The following is a 16,936-nucleotide window of genomic DNA, read 5'->3' as shown; positions in this document are numbered from 1 at the left end:
TATTGGTGCCGATTCTCCTCACATGCATGCTATTTTGTACCTGTCATAATAAATAACGTGATCCAAGACATATGTAGAAGTTGTGACTCCAGAATTTTAGTTTTTACTTCCAAGTCTATTGGTTAACTTAAGATCCTGTTAAGTACCAGCATAGAAAGAGGCTACATGGTAGAATGGGAATATTACACTGCCCTGTGGTACTCAGGAGCCCTGGTCTGTGTGTCCAGATCTAACACGAAGTGCTTTTGTGACCTTGGACAAATTATCTAATCTCTTTGGTCCAATATAGGTCAAAGGGGTTCTTTCTGTCCTGAACACACATAGCTTCCAAGTTGTTATCTATCATATGCATTACCCCAAGAAATCCTGGTCACTCCAACTTCTTGAACAAGATATACTGAGCCCACCAGAAGAGCATATAGCACAGTTGTTAAGAGCACAGAATGCAGATGGCATATTTGGTTTTCATCATTGCCACCTCTCTCCGACTACTTAATTGTCTTAGCCTTAATTTCTACAGCTGTGACATGGACTAATGATCTTATTTCACTAACCTTTTCCTCTTTCCTTTGCTGTCTTATCCTCTTCCTTTCAGTTCTTAATGGTAGGGTTTTCTTTTGTTGTAAAGATCTAGACAGAAGACCTTGATAAACTAGACTATGCCAAGAGTGAGGAGTCGTAGATTATGGATTCATCTTTGGGACTAGAAATTACTTGACCTTAAATGTACTTTCTCTATGGCATCCAAAGTCATCTTTTAAAAATGTAAATCAAATCACATTATGCTTTTGTTTAAAAACTATCAATAGTTTCTCACTATACTATATTTAGCATAAAATCCAATCTCATTACCACATTTAACAATAATTTTGGACTTATTCCTTGCTTTTTCTTCTTCTTTATTATTTTTATCCTCTTCTATAATTTCAGTCTCCTCCTCCTCCTCTTCTGCCTTCAGGAGGAGAAATCTGTAGCTCCAAATGTGTGCTCAGTCCCTTCTTGCATTTGGAACAGTGAGGGGAACACATCCCCCTTGAATTCCTGGTCAGCATGTTCAAGCTGGAATTCATCTTAGACTTCCCCAAACCACCAAGCAACTATAGCTTCTGACTTCTGTTAGTAGTATTCCTATTATTCCAGGTAACCAGCCTCACAGTCTCATTCCATTTGACTCCTCTCCATGTCTCTCTTTCCTTAATTTCTATCCTTTCTACGTATGCCTTTATTTGTACTTCCCTTTGCATTTCTACTGCCACAGTTGTCCCTCACATCAGGTCCTTTGGACCTGAAATAGTGAAATAATATTCCAATGAGTCATCTAACTTCTCCCTCTTTCTCTTTCATTACAGGTTAAAAAGCTACAAGATTAATTTTCTGGAGTACAACTCTGATAATTTGATGTCTGGGCTCCCAACATTAGCTATGTGATAAAGTCTCAACTCTTCGACTTGACTGTCAGAGTCTAATGCAATCTGACCCTGATTACTTTTCTAAGCTAGCTTACGGCTTTTCATATACTATTCTATTGATTCATCTCTTTATTTCTTCAACAAAAAAATGTTTGAGGACCAACAGTGTACAACATCCTAGTGATACACTGAACAATAAAACATGAAATTTTGCATAATAGAAGAAAGTCCAAACACACACACACAGACAGACACACACACACTCACACACAAGTATTAAGTGGAATAATAGAAGCAAAGAATGTGATGGAAAATAGAGTAACAGGGAAGTAATTTTATATATTTATTTATTTTTCTTTTTCTTGGAGATGGGGTCTCCTCTACTTCACAGGCTGGAGTGCAGGTTTGAAATCATAGCTCACTGCAGCCTTGAACTCCTGGGCTTAAGACATTCCTCCCACCTTGGCTTCCAAAGCAGCTGGGATTACAGGCACAGCTACCGTGCCTGACTATCTCTATATATTTAAGTAACTCTTAAAATATTCTTGCACTTGACCTTAGTTGGATAGCTTACTAATTCTAAATACTACCTCATATTTCCCACTTTTTTTTCTTTTGCTTATATTTCTTCTTTTCAGAATATGCTGGTTTTTAATATTCAATATGTGGTCCATCTGTAAAGGCATACTTATTGAACCTTTATTTTTACCTCCCCAGTGTCTACTTTCCCTGGCTCCATCTCTTCCAAGCCTTCAGCCAAAGTAGTTTGAGTGAGGATTGAGCCCTTTTCCACGGGTGGGTCATGTGACCTAGCGCTAAACCAATTAATACACTACATTTCTATGGTTGTAGGGATTGGTTCTGGGATGGCATGTGACAAGCTAGGCAAATCGCTAATCTGAGGGCTTTGGGAGAAACCACTAGGAAGAAGTCTTTATTCCTGTTGAACTTACAGCTGAAAGGTTGGAAGGTCTGGGGTTGCCACATCCGCTTTGTCTGCTGGAGGATAGAGCCAATCTAAAAGGAGACAGAGAAAAAGAAATAAATTCTTGACACCATCTCTCCTCCAAATCAAGTCACACTGTGCCTCTGGGATTTTTAGTTACCTAAGTCAATAATTTTTTTTCTTACAGCAGCCTGAGTCATGTTTTCTGAGAGAGAAAACAAATACAGCCATCCAATTTCAAATAGTAGTAGTACTTTTACTAACTTTTTTTTTTTTTAACTACCTTTACGGGTACTGCCAGTTCAATGCAGTTTTTCTCTACCATTTTGTGTCTCTCAGTTATGCCATATATGCTGTTCAACCTTATTTTAGAGTTCTTGGTAAACTTGCCTCCTACCAGATTTGAATGGATAAAAATTTCTCTTTAAAGCTCTTCATTGGCCCAGTAAATAGAGCCTAAACAAAAGTGAGACAAGTGAGGTGCATAGGGGTCCACAATGAAGAAGCACTCACTTCCATGTGCCAAGTCTGCACTTAGCAGTCTGGAGAGTGAGTTCCTCCTTATCGTTTGCTCCCTGGGAACCTCACTTGCTTTATCTATTTCTGATCCTGCTAGTGGAGTAACTACTCAATACGTGTTAGGCGAACTTGAAAGAATTTCACATTTTGCGTGGGGATGGAGATTATCCAGAATTGTATTTTCTTTACCATTATACTCATCTGACATATCTCATTCCCTTTTTTTTCTTTTACATTTACTTCATTTTGAAGTCATCTAGCATTATGCAGTGATTGCAGGGAGGGTTTGCTGATGGTATGCCTCTAAAAACCTCTAAATCCCATTTCCCAGCAAGAAGACAAACTAATAGCTCTGCTAAGCAATGCATAACATGAAATATGGGGTAGTGAATTTCATTTTCACTCATTTACTTATATTTTCTTAGCTCAGTGTCTGTTGTGGAGCCTGAATTATACAACTCATTATCTAGGTCAATCTAGTGAGCTATCCTGTCAGCACAGATGTGCTACTTTTGCAGTAGAATTCTCAGTGGTAAAGTTGCTTCCAAGCTGGCACCTATTATTAATAAAAGTATTAAATAAATACATTATAGAAACAATCGAAGCAATGAAGCCTACACGATAAGTGCAATAGGTTATAAACATTAGATCTTCATTATATAAGCAATTTTGTTAGTTATTTCAGATTACAGACGATGGATAGCCACATCGTGTTTGTGATAGAGTTGGTTCACTGGTTGTAAGCAACAGAAACTGACTTCAAATAGAGAAAAAGTTTTACAAATAAATATCAGAATCAAATCAATGAACAGATTCAAAAGAAAAACTCTAGAACAGACTGGAAGCAAGACAGCTCCAGTGAACTAGGTAGCAGGAATATATATTGAAGTAATCTCTTCAAGGCATAAGTAAAATGAATCTACACCAACAATTTTTCCTTATATGATTCTACTAAATTTTTGTCATTGCATTATTTCTAGTCAAGACCAAATCCTATGACAGTGGGTTCATTCCTGGTTATGATGATATGGCCACCTCTTGACCAAGGAACAGCAGGCCACCTTGATTGAAAGTCCCACCAACACTATACACAAACAGCAGATGTCCATTACGTTGGTTCAGTTAGGATCTGAAAGCCTTCAACTGTGCTATTTACACATATTCTGGGCCAATTGCCAACTTGTGTTGAACACGAACAGAATCATTTTATCATGACGCTTTGCTGTATCAGTCACATCACATTTGCTCAAATTTGGGAAGCATGAAGTTTGAAAATATTCATAGATGTGTAGGTGAATTTGGTAGGAAATAATATTTGCTGTATGTTAACTCGACTATTTGGCTAATCAAAGCGCATGGTGTCATCTATCAGCAAACAAATTGGACTGATCTTACTGTGAGTTTTGTTGAAATGTTTTTGCCAGTTGATGTGGAGAATGTCTAAGACACAAGTTTTAAACACAAAATTCTATCCTAAACTAGCTCTTTTCCCCTGTCAGGGCCACCTTTTGGATATGTGACCTATGCGGTTGTCTGTGCTCAGAAGGACCCCCCACTTAGTTTAACATCCTTCTGTCCTCTCTTGACTCTTGAAGCTGTTAATTTTTTAACAAAAGACCTGCAGTTTCATATTGCACTGGGCCTTGCATATTATATAGCTAATCCTGAAAGACACAGAAACAGGGGAAGCCAGAATTGCTTGCTAGTGGGAATACTCAGGCCACAAAGTGCTGCAACTTTGAATCTCTTTAAATAAATGCCATCTTTTAACACTCTAACAAGGTACAAAAATCCCAGAATTTGCACACTCCATATTCAATGGTCTTTCTTCATTGGAAGGGCAGCAAAGATAAGGGATGGGCCATAATGGTAGAGAAGAACCACAGAAGAACCAGTGGATGCCAATGACTTATCATGTCTCCTGAACACATGTGAATGTTACATAAATACTCATTGAATCTTTAAAAAGATAAAAGCATAAGCACACATGGCCTGTTTGCAGGTCCCTGAGGACCTGCAAATAATAACTGTGGCATGTTTGAGGACCAGAAAGAAGGCCAGTATGCCTGGGACACAGTGAGCAAAGGCATGGTGGAAGAAGAAAAGAATGAAGTTTATGAGGGACCCAGATATCATGTCAAGTAAGGGCTACTAGGCCAGGATAAGGAAGTAAATATCATGGGAAGATGATTTACTTGTTATAACATCATAGTATTTTGGTACATTAACTTAAGTCTGAAGCATGAAACCTTTTTTAAAATTTTATCTTATTTTCATTTTTATTATATTCTTATTAAATATATAGGGCTTTTAAAACAAGTTATATGAAGGAAAACACATTTTATATTTTCTGTTACAGATTCCAAATTAAAGAAATCTCAGTTAACTGGGTTACATTATATATCAACAGCCCTTTTCTTTAATATCAAAAGGCTTTTTTTTTGCCTTTTTAAAGCTTTATTTTTAATGAACACATAATATTATACATATTCATGGGGTACATAGTGATATTTTGCACATGTAATGTATAGTGATCAAATCAGAGCAATTCACATATCTATCATGTCAAACATTTATCATTTTTTTTTTTTTTTGCATTGGAAACATTCAAAATCTTCCTTCTAGCTATTTGAAGCTATATACTATATTTTTATTAACTGTAGTCCTCCTGCCGGTAGTATAAAACACTAGAACATATTTCTTCCTATATAGCTGTTATTTTGTATCCTTTAACAAATTCTCCGTATCCCCTTCTTCCCCTACGTTTCCCAGCCTCTGGTATTCTCTGTTCTACTTTTAATATCTATGAGATCACTTTTTTGTTTGCTTTTGTTTTTTACCTTTCACATGAGCGAGAACATGGAATGCAATGCTTAGCTTCCTGTTCCTGCCTTATTTCACTCAACATAATGTCCTTCAGTTTCACCCATGTTGCCGTGAATGACAGGATTTCATTCTTTTTTTAGGCTAAATACTACTCTATTGTGTACATGCAGCACATTTTCTTTATCCATTCATCTGTTGGTGGACACCTATGTTGATTCCCTATCTTGGCTATTGCAAACAGTGCTGCAATAAGCATGGGGGGAGGGGGGTTCAAATGTCTCTTCCATATACTAGTTTCCTTTCCTTTGGATAAATGCCCAGTAGTAGGATTGCTGGATCATATGGTAGTTTTCATTGTAGTTTTTTCAGTAATCTCCATACTGTCCTTCACAGTGGCTATTGAAGCATAAAGCTTAATACAATATCATTTAGAGCAGAGGTGGGCCAACATTTTCTGTAAAGAATAGTAAATAATTTAGCGTTTGCTAACTGTACAGTCTCTTATAACTTCTTACAAGTACTCAACTCTCTCACTGGGCGGAGTAAACATAGACTATACTTTGGGTGAAAGTAGACATAGATAATCTTAAGTAGAGGTTGCTGGGTTTCAACAAATCTTAGAAAAACAGATAGTAGGCCAAATGTGGCCCATCAGCCACAGTTTGCCAATCCCTGATCTAGCAGAGCATGGAGCCACATGCATCTATATTACCGAGAATGCACATTAAAAATGCAGATGTTTGTGTCCTCTTCCAGATGCACTGAACCTAATTTTCTGGGTTTGAAGTCTGAAAGTCTGTGCTTAATAAGTTGCTGAAGAAAGTATTATTGCATGCTTGTCTTAGTCTGTTAGTGCTGCTATAACAGAATACCTGAGACTGAGTTATTTATAAAGAACAGAAATTTATTTCTCACGCTTCTGGAGGCTGGGATGTTCAATATCAAAGCAACAGCATTTGAGGTCTGATGAGGACCTTCTTGCTGTGACCTCACGTGGCAGATGGTAGAAAGGCCAAATGCTGTGCGAAGCCTTTGTTTGTTTGTTTGTTTTGAGACCGAGTTTCACTCTCCTCACCCAGACTGGAGTGCAGTGGTGCATTCTCAGGTCACTGCAACCTCTGCCTCCTGGGTTTAAGTGATTCTCTTGCCTCAGCCTCCCAAGTAGCTGGGATTACAGGCATATGCCACCATGCACGGCTAATTTTGTATTTTTAGTAGAGATGGTTTTTCATAATGTTGGTCAGGCTGGTTTTAAACTCATGACCTCAGGTGATCTGCCTGCCTTGGCCTCCCAAAGTAGTGAAGCCTCTTTTATCAAGGTCTTAATCCCATTCACGGCAGCTCTGTCCTTATGACTTAATCACCTCCTAAAGGCCCCCACCTCCTAATGCTATCACAGTGAAGAATAAGTTTCGACACATGACTTTTGGAGGATATTCAGACCATAGCAATGCCAAAATTGAGAAAGCTGAGAACCACTGGTCTAGAAGCCAGTCCATTCACCTAGGTCCCTTTCTAAGGTGTTAAAAATTGTAACTGATTAACCTAGGATAGCCCATGGGGTAATTTCTCAGGGTAGAAGGACTAATGTTTGGATGACCTGTATTCAAATTCAGAATGGATTGTTCCAGGAGACTGTAAGAAAGATCAAGTAGCAAGAATAGTAGCAAGGACAGAAAGCTCTGCTAGATAAGGCTGCGCAGATCAACCCTCCCTTTGAGTTCCCTGGTTTTAATTATTGATGCTAAATATACATTTCCCTTAATTGTTTTGTGAAAATAAGTTAAATAAAGAATAAAGCCATTCCATACATGCACAGGCAAACATTACACTCTTTTCACATAAACACTGGGATGATTCCTCAGAGTGTTCCTATTCAAATTTGGTTGCAAAATAACACCCACAGAATGTATTTCCAACCACAAAATACTGTGACAGTAAGCAGCCAGCACAAGAGAGCCTGTTATGGTTTATAGATTGCAATGATTATATTGCGGGAGCAGTTGATGCATTTGTTGGTGTTCATTCTATTTCACATTTGCATTTAAATTCCTGTGGAACAAAGATAAGATAAAGAGGAAAACAAATGATGCTTATTTGTTGTTGTATTGAACTCCTATTATAAGTATTGCTTTAAAGGAGAGTGAAGCTTTGCAAGGAAGCCTTCCACATGTCCTTTACAAAACATGAAATACACTTTCAATCGTCAACTAGAAATATGCAAGAAAACATATCCCTGAGGCTTTCATAAAATCATAAATCAATAAGGAATAACTGAAAATGTAGTTGAATACAAGAAGCAAATGAAATACTCAATACTTTCCTTTATACATTTATCCACATTTTATTGATACATAAGAAATGTAGAACTGCAATGAGTTTTGAAACACTATTCTTTTTATTTCAGGCATTCTTTTAAAGCAATGCTTGATATGTTTCCTCTTTCAAATAATCTGTGCATCCACAGCATGGTCCTTTGATGAATTTATGCAGATCAATTCTACATCCAGGGTAATATTTTCTGCTCCTCTAAGCTATTTTGCTGGGATCACAGGGAAAAAAAATCTTTTTGTAGAGTTTGATTGTACCTCTTAGTTACTGACTGGGTATAAGGTTCCTCTAACCATACAAAAAGCACATCTGCCTCCCCATATGATGTGTTTGCCATAAATAATTTCAGAAGAAGAATGAGATAATGTTACCTCTTCCTCCAAAGTTATTAAGTTGCATATGAGTGCCTAGAACTTATTTAAATCATTTTTGAAACATCACACTCATTTCTGTAAATACACCTGAAATAAAGTAAAAATTAACAATTAAATGACAACAGTTAATTATATGATGTGTCTGAACTCATAAGCAAAACTTTCTCTGACTTTACCATGCTTTACAGTGCTTTTCTCAAAGGAAGCATTAGTCAGGTCCTTTTCTGGATGCTGGCAGTGACAGCCTGGAAGCATTCCTTAAAGGGAGGGCTGTAGAATACCCTTAATAAGAGATGTCGGGCCAGGCGTGGTGGCTCACGCCTGTAATCCCAGCACTTTGGGAGGCCAAGGCAGGCAGATCATGAGGTCAGGAGATTGCAACCCTCCTGGTTAATATGGTGAAACCCTGTCTCTACTAAAAATACCAAAAAAAAAAAAAAATTAGCCAGGCTGTAGTCCCAGCTACTCAGGAGGATGAGGCAGGAATACCCGGGAGGCGAAGCTTGCAGTGAGCCGAGATTGCACTACTGCACTCCAGCCTGGGCAACGGAGTGAGACTCCGTCTCAAGAAAAGAAAAAAAAAAAAAAAGAGATGTTACACCAAAATTAAATGTGGTGGTCAAATTAGAATAATTATGTCTAAAAACCTCTGCTTCCTTTTTCTCCCTTCTTGGATATTGATAATGTATACTGACATATTAAAGGCTCTAAGAAATGAGAAAAAAAAAGTCTATAGCTTTATTTTTTCAAACTTTTGCTGACAGTAACTTACTATTTTTTAAAATCTAACACCTTGCGTTGGTACTTGTATTTCTGGAAATGCATGTTCCAAAGTTCTGACCTAAGTAGTAACTAGTAGCTAGAGGAAGCATTCTCCTGTCTTTATTACATATTTTATATTCCTTGACATACTATATGTATCAGTCATATTTATTCATTCATCATTTATTCAGCAAGTATTTGAGGAACTTCTCTGTGCCAGTAACTTTTGGGTGCTGGGGACTCATCTTGTTAAGAGCATATTTTTATTCTATTTTCAAAATATATGAAAAACTTAGTTGCTAATATAAATAACAAATTATATGAGAAATAAAAGTATTACAGTGCATAGACTCTTAGAATTTTAAGTCAAGCATTCAGAAGAAATGCAAAATGGTAGACATTTTTCATTAGATGCCATTAGGGCACCTTGAGCTGAGCATGTACCTTATTTATTGTTGTGACTGTCCCTGGAATACTAACAATGATGCATTTAAATAGCTTATAGTTATGAGTTTTAGAATCAGAAGCAAGTAAATTTGAAAGCATTAATTCCAGCCTCCTGCTTTAGCTGAATTTCTATTATCTAAACCAGCCCCTTCAAATGTTTTGAAAATCAGATCATATACAACATTTTATAAGCTTCCTATCTTAGGATGTGAATTTAGCATTCACATTCTGGCTCATTTTTCCAATTGTAAAGTGAGTGAGTTGGGTTTAAAAAATCTGTTTTTAGAAGAAGTAGAAAGCATTAAAAAGTTCACAGCAGTTTCAAGCCATAGATTTGAATATTAGCACCTGGAAAACAGTAATTCTAATTCTCATTCTTACGTAGCTGGTGCCACATGAGTGATGTCCCCGGAGCTGAAAGAGATTGCCAAGTTAATTTGGTCAAGTGGTTTTCACAAACTATACATCTTATTAATTATTCCTTTCATTGGCTGGTCTAAACCCAGTTCAAACTGACTTAAGTAAATAAGGACAATAGAAATAAGAATTAATAAATAAATACGAAAAAGTGATTTAGAAGATATTGTTTCACTTCGCCTCCGAGTGCAGAGGTATAATTAGCTTCAGGCTTGCCTAGAGTCAACGGTGCAAACCATGTTACTGATAGCTTAGGCATGTTTGTCTCTCTCCCTCTGGTTTAGATGGATCTCAAATAGGCTGTCTACTCGCTGGTTCCCAGAAGCCGCAGGCTTGCACAATCCTAACAACTAGAAATCCAACAGAAAAAGCATTCACCTTCTTAGTTATCCTCAGGATTGACTCTCCTTGGGCTGCCCTGGTCTTACCCTTATCCTGCAACCAATCATTGTGGTCACAGGAATAGAACAGCCCGATTGGCCAGGTTTGGAAGACGTTTCTGTTTCTGGAGTAGGCAGAGACTGATGATAAAGGATAGAGAGTGAGGTGGTGTGCTTTTCCACAAAGGAAATTAAGGTGCAACTACCCAAAGAAGTTGATGTTTGGCAGACAAAATCAACAGTTGCCCATTATATTTATTTTTTTGAGTGAGCATCAACATAGAACCATGAGGTACAAGGTAAACAAAAAGAGGAGTTTCTCGCTAGGTTGGATATGGGGAGTTGGGGTGGAGAGAGACTCACAGATCTGCTCATTCAGCCACACCTCACAGCTTTTTAGAGAAAATGACCCCCTGTCCTCATTTGCCTGACATGATCTTGGTTTATGTGTGTTGTTCATTTTAATTACTAGTGACACTCCCTTTTACTCTCAAAAGTGGCCTGGTTTGCTTAATAGATTTTATGGTCACTAGATCGTGGGGATTCTTTAAGCTTTATTAGTTATTCACCCCAAACATTTGTAAAACTCTTGATCTACACCAAGGCATCCACTTTGATAAATCATACTTCTGTGTTTCATCTGAATAATATGAAAACTTGGAAGAGCTTAACCCATCATCTCCTCTCATTTCCTCTCATTTTACTTGTTTCCCATGAAAATGAAACTTATTATCATTTGATACAATTAATATTTGTTTTTATTTACCCACATTTAACAAATGTTTTGTTCACCATTGTTATTTGAATATCAATCTTTTCCCTGGGATAAATTTTTACCTTTCTGAGCTGTTCCTTTGGGAATTTGCTACTCAAAATGTGGTCTATGGACCAACACCATCACCATCACCTGAGAGCTTATCAGAAATGCAGAAGAACCTGAGGCCCACTAAGTCAGAGTCCATACTTCAACAAGATTCCCAGGTGATCAGTAGACACAGTCAAGTCTGAGAAGCCCGTTGTACAACAGTGGACTTACACAAGATGTTTTCATTTTCTATTCCATTTTGTCTCTGATTGTCTCATATTTTAATCTCTGTGTCTCTGTCTTCAATATTATGGGTAAATTATATCTTTCAATGTGGTCTGCTCATGATAATCTCCTAGGTGGCTTAAAACTAAGTACCAGGATATACGTTTTTAGAGATAGAGAGACAGAGAGAGTGGGGATGGGGGGAAAGAGAGAAAGAGAGAGAGAATGCCTGGGCTCCTCCTCAGACCATCTAAATTAGCATCTGGGTAAGGACCACTACACCAAGAGCTCTTTTAGTTAGGATTAATTGGTGACATACTCTCATTTTTGTATTTGTCTAAAAAATACTTATGATTCATTATTGCATAATAGTTAGCCAGTTATACAATTCTAGGTTGCTATTTATTTTTCCTCTGTGTTTTAGAGATTGAAAAGAGTGTCTTCAATTTTTATTGCTATCTGTTGAGAATAAGCTCTTTTTCTCTGTAGGCAATCTGAGTTTTAAATTTCTGCTCGGTACTAAGATTCTCATTGTCTTCAATGTTATGCAGCTTTACTCCACTGTGACTAGATTTGTATTTCTTGTTTCTTATTGTATCTAGGATTTTTTGCGGTTTTTAAATCTGAGGATTCAGGTTTTTCAAAAAGTCCTAGCAATATTACTGTCCCATCTTCTATACATTCTTTGTTATCTAGAATATTAATTGGACTTACACAAGATGTTTTCATTTTCTATTCCATTTTGTCTCTTATTCTTTCATATTTTAATCTCTGTGCATCTGTCTTCAGTATTATGGATAAATTATATCTTTCAATTCTAATCACTTAGTGAACGTATATACGTTGACTTTTTCTATTTCATGATTTTATTTTTTCACTTGAATTTCCATTTAGAACATATCATTTCTAGAAGTTCATTTTATAATCAGACTGGTTTTCCTTGAGAATGTCTTGCCCCTTGCTCATTTTGAAAATTATTTTAAAAATATTTAAATATACTTATATTACAGGCTGAATTTCATAATTTCACTATGTAATGATATTTTCTGTTGTTTCTGCTGAATACTGCTCATGAACACCTGTTTCCTTGTTTGTTTTGCAATTTGAGCAGAGAGTGAAGTTATGTTATCTGGAATTGATCTGTGGATATTTTGTGAGGCCTGAGTTGAGGGTGCATTCCATCCTTGTAGAGAAATTTATGTTGAGACTCTGTAAAGTACAATTGAGTCAAGACCACTTTGATTTCTTGTCTTGGGATTTCCTGAAATATGCTGGTTATGTAAATTTCAAAGCCTCTTTGCCTGAGGGTATGTATTTTTCAGAAGAGATGTTTTCTCCTTCTAGAATTCAGCATTAGATAAACAAAATCCCCTTACCTAGGTCTTTGTTGACTGTCAAATTTTTTTTTCAGTACAATCTTTCCATGAGGGGAAATGCCCAGCTTTCAATTTTTCATTTTGTTAATGAGAAAAGTGAGGCTCAGAGTTCGACTTGCTGGGAGTCACACTCAGCTTCTCCAAAGCAGACATGAAAACAGGGCCCAGATCTTCTCATCGTCCAGTTGTTTTCTCCTCCAACAAAACAAGCTACAAAAATAGCATCACCTTCTTCTAATAAGAATGGCTTCACCTTTGCCTCCAGTTAGACAAGTAACAGCCAGATTCAGTTATTCCTCATGGTTAAGTTTGATGAATTATAGAAATAGGTTACTTAGATATATTTTAAGAATCATAAGAACATAAAAAAGTCATATGAGCTAAGACTTATAGCCCCCACTATTCAGTATTTTGTCTTTTATAGTAGTACCAAGGGACATTGGTGTGACATGATGATAGTTGCCCTTCGTGATATTGTCCTCAAAGGGGGCATCCCTAACTGGGAAAGATCTATCATCCAAGAATTTCTCTAAAGCTGTCTTGAACTCTCATTATATTTTTGGTTTGTACAACCTTAAGGCACTGCTTTATAAGGAATTGATCTTATCCTAGTCAGGACATGGGCTAAATAACCCTGAAGTCCTTTTAAAATATGATTTCAAGTATTATAAATCTTGTTGGATAAGTAGACTCTGCAAGTGGAGGGAGTATAGTAGAGTGATACTGAGCTCTGAAGTCAAGCAGCCTGTGTTCAATACAGGCTTTATCCCTGTGTCCTAACTGTATGACCTTGGGCAGAATCTTTTACTCTTCTGAATCTCTGTTTCTTCTCCTGGACAAGGGCAGTCATTGTAGCGTTATCATAAGGTTACTGGGAAAAATGAACACAACAATGCATATAAAATTACTTAGCACAAGGCTTGGCATAAGATAAACAAATGAAAGTATTCTCAATATTACCATTAGTGATATTGTCATTAGTGTCAGTAGATGGATATCTTCATCCTGGTCACAGACCTCACCAAAACAGTGCCTGTGATCCCATTCCATGTTTTAAAACATCTGGAGGTCAAGGGCAGAAGAGGATATAAGAGGGCAAAAAAATGAATTCTTATACCGTGAAAGAGTTTTCAATTTTTTGGATTCCAGTATGTACTAAACAAATCACCAACTTTTCAGCAAACAATTGTTAAAATATCTTTGGATGTGCCATTGTGGGAAGGCTTAATATTGAAAAAGAGAGATATAAACTAACCAAGTAAATAAGGTCACTTGTGGTTCCATGCTGGATTTTACCGTTACATAAATTGACTCTGATATTTGGTTGCTGGGTTTCCTCAATTATTTTATTTTTGCCAAAAAACAAAACAAAAATAATGTGGCATGTAATAGCTCTAATGTTAATAAAATTGAATGTTTTTTTTCCCCTGGAAAGTGGCCTCTCCACTCTTTCCTAAATGTCCCAGTCTGCCCCGACATTTACTTTGCACTAGTAACAACACTCAATTTTCATTGACATTATCTTGTAAATACAATCAGATCAAAAATCGCCAACATCATTCCCATTCCTCTCCTGCAAGCAGATAATACAGGACAGGGTCTAGCTGATAACTTCCGCTTCAGTAACCTCTGATTCCACTACTTGAAATGCTTTGTGTGGTTTTCTACTGGACCAGAGGCAGAGGTATTTGTGTAAAACGGGCAATTCCCATCAGCAGAGATGCAAGATGTGGCATTTGCCTTTAATTGCACTTTCGTCTTGCTGGGTGCAGGGACTCTGTGAATGGGCAGGTCCCTGAGGGTGACTTGTACCAGCTGTGCCAGCAGGGACCTTCCCAGGCACACATTTAACATTTTTCCCCAGGGACTTGTGCTTAAATCTGCAGGTTGAAAGGAACTGAAGTGAAACTTCTAAGAAATGGTAATGAGCATTTAGGATGTTCTAACTCAGTTCACGAAAGTGTTGATGTGTTCTATGACAGTTTCAACCCCAAACGAAATCCACGCATGTTTACTGGCAAAAATAGGGAATTGTTTTTCAAAAATTTACCATATGAGTAAACTTCCCAGTTTACTTAAGCTCTTCAAGACTCAGTTTCTTCATCTGCAGAATGGAAACAAACATTAATTATGGTATTGAATAAAAACATTACATTATTACATGTGCTAAGTTAAAATCTCAAAATTGCTAATATTAAATATTAATATTTTTAGAATTATTTGATATTTGGATGAGATCACTCAAGGACAGTGAGTGAGCCCGCCAAAGTCATACTGCATTCCTTAGAAATGTTCCTCCTACTTTATTTTTAAAGTATTATTTTAGAGGGCCTGGCATATTTACGTGTACCCTTCATATATTACTAGCTTTTCATAATAGTAATCCTAATGTAAGCCTATTCTAGTTTTCTTTTCACAGATGGTCTGAAATATTGATTCTTCTGTATCTGGAAAGCAAAGTGGCCTACTAAAGACATTATATAAATTCAGTCCAAATGCTATTTGCACTTGATATGCCCAATGTTTGAGGGGGGAAAACATATTGAATTATCTGAATACTTCCTTAATTTGGGGGAGAATAAATTTCCTATGTTGGATTTTTTAACACATTTAAGGTGCTATCCAGGTTTGCCTGAGACCGAAAGGGGTTTCTGGGATATGGCACTTCTCAGCAATATAATTTAGGACAATCCTAGGCAAACTCTATGAGTTACCTTATACATTATAGCTCCCTGTAAATACTGTAAGACACTCAAATATGATGAGCTTTTAAAAATACACTGGTCTTTTGTAAATGCAAAACATTCTTTGGTGGAGAAGGAGAGAGATACATCCTTACATCTGATTTCAGTTGCAAAAATAGCTCAATACTGAGCTAAAACTGACTTAAAAATAAGGCCCTGAGTCTGGAGGTGGATACTTTCTGGCTTGGTTCAGTAGTTCACAATGTTTTTGAGGACTACAGAATCTCTGTATTGGTGTTGGCCACATTTGCCCTTGAAGTCACATTAGGCTTCATCTTCAAGCACCTCTCACTGCCACAATGACATCCAAACCAGGAAAGGCAAGTGGGGGGAGGATCTACCTCCAGCATCTATCTTTTTTCATCAGGGACTAAAATTATTCTAAGAATCACTCAAATTTCTCTCATGTTTTATTAGACAAAGCCAGGTCATCAGTCCACCCATCAATCAACCAAGTGCATGGAATTATTAGATATTTAGACAAACCATAGGTCATCTTCTGGGCTAAGAGAGGGGCACAGCTTCTCTGAGCACCTGTTAATATGAACAAAAGTGAGATTTGGCCAGGAAAGAAGGGGGGAGGCTGGAGAAACAACTGCTGTCTACTGAGCAGACAAACAACAGGATCTGCCATGGGCAGCGGAGAGGAGACCATCGTCTCACTAATATCCACTCTTGTTCTTTAGGCAGTCGTTTATCTCACTGATAAGAGGGCTTCTTGCTGTTGATTTCCCATGTGCCTGGGTATAATGGGAATATGGCAGATGTGCCACCTCCTATTGAATGGCATGGGTCGTGAGGGCCAGGGAATTCACATGAAACCTCTACATATCTCAGTTTCTCTGTCTGAGAACTTAAGATATGGCCAGCAGCCTCCTAAGCTAGAAGAGGCATCTAATCAAGGAAAGCACAGTAAAGAACTCTTCATTTTGAAGTTTATTTCTTGCCTGCAAATCAAATAAGATACTGATCTTTCATCTCAGGAGAAAGTCTTTCATTGGCCCTTTGATGGCACAATTCTCATAACAAAGTCCCCAACAAAGAAAATGTAATCTGGTGTTCTCACCTTTGAAAATCTCCTGCACTCCCCAAGTTGCTCCCTCTAAGTGAGCTGAATGTGTATACTCTTCCCTCTTTCCTGGGGCTGCTTTGTTTATTTAAGGATGAGAGTTCAAGGTCATTGAAGAAAATCTTTCTCAGCTCCACCAAGAGTCCCCTTATGAAAAAACAGAAATCTAGCTCTTGTGTAAATGATCAAATCCTTGTTTAACAGAGACTTACCTTGTGATATCAAGGTTTGTTGTCTGATTTATACTGCTTATGACTCCTGTGAGGGTGTTATGAGGTTTCGTGAACTAATGATTATGGAGTTTAA

The 16,936-nt window shown here is 37.3% G+C and overlaps 1 protein-coding gene and 1 long non-coding RNA gene across 7 annotated transcripts in view; one reads left to right on the top strand and one right to left on the bottom strand.

The window, feature by feature from the left end:
- TENM2 (teneurin transmembrane protein 2) overlaps nucleotides 1-16,936 on the top strand; it is a 1,213,529-nt gene that overhangs the window by 588,532 nt on the left and 608,061 nt on the right. The window lies entirely within an intron of this gene.
- LOC111547199 lies at nucleotides 1,729-8,991 on the bottom strand. Its single transcript, XR_002733054.1, has 2 exons — nucleotides 8,582-8,991; nucleotides 1,729-2,426 (listed from the first exon to the last, which is right to left on the bottom strand). It is a non-coding gene; the product is annotated as an uncharacterized LOC111547199 (long non-coding RNA).

Source organism: Piliocolobus tephrosceles, chromosome 4 (genome assembly GCF_002776525.5).
Source record: "Piliocolobus tephrosceles isolate RC106 chromosome 4, ASM277652v3, whole genome shotgun sequence".
Taxonomy (NCBI): Eukaryota; Metazoa; Chordata; class Mammalia; order Primates; family Cercopithecidae; genus Piliocolobus; species Piliocolobus tephrosceles.
This window is presented reverse-complemented; position numbering and strand designations above follow the sequence as displayed.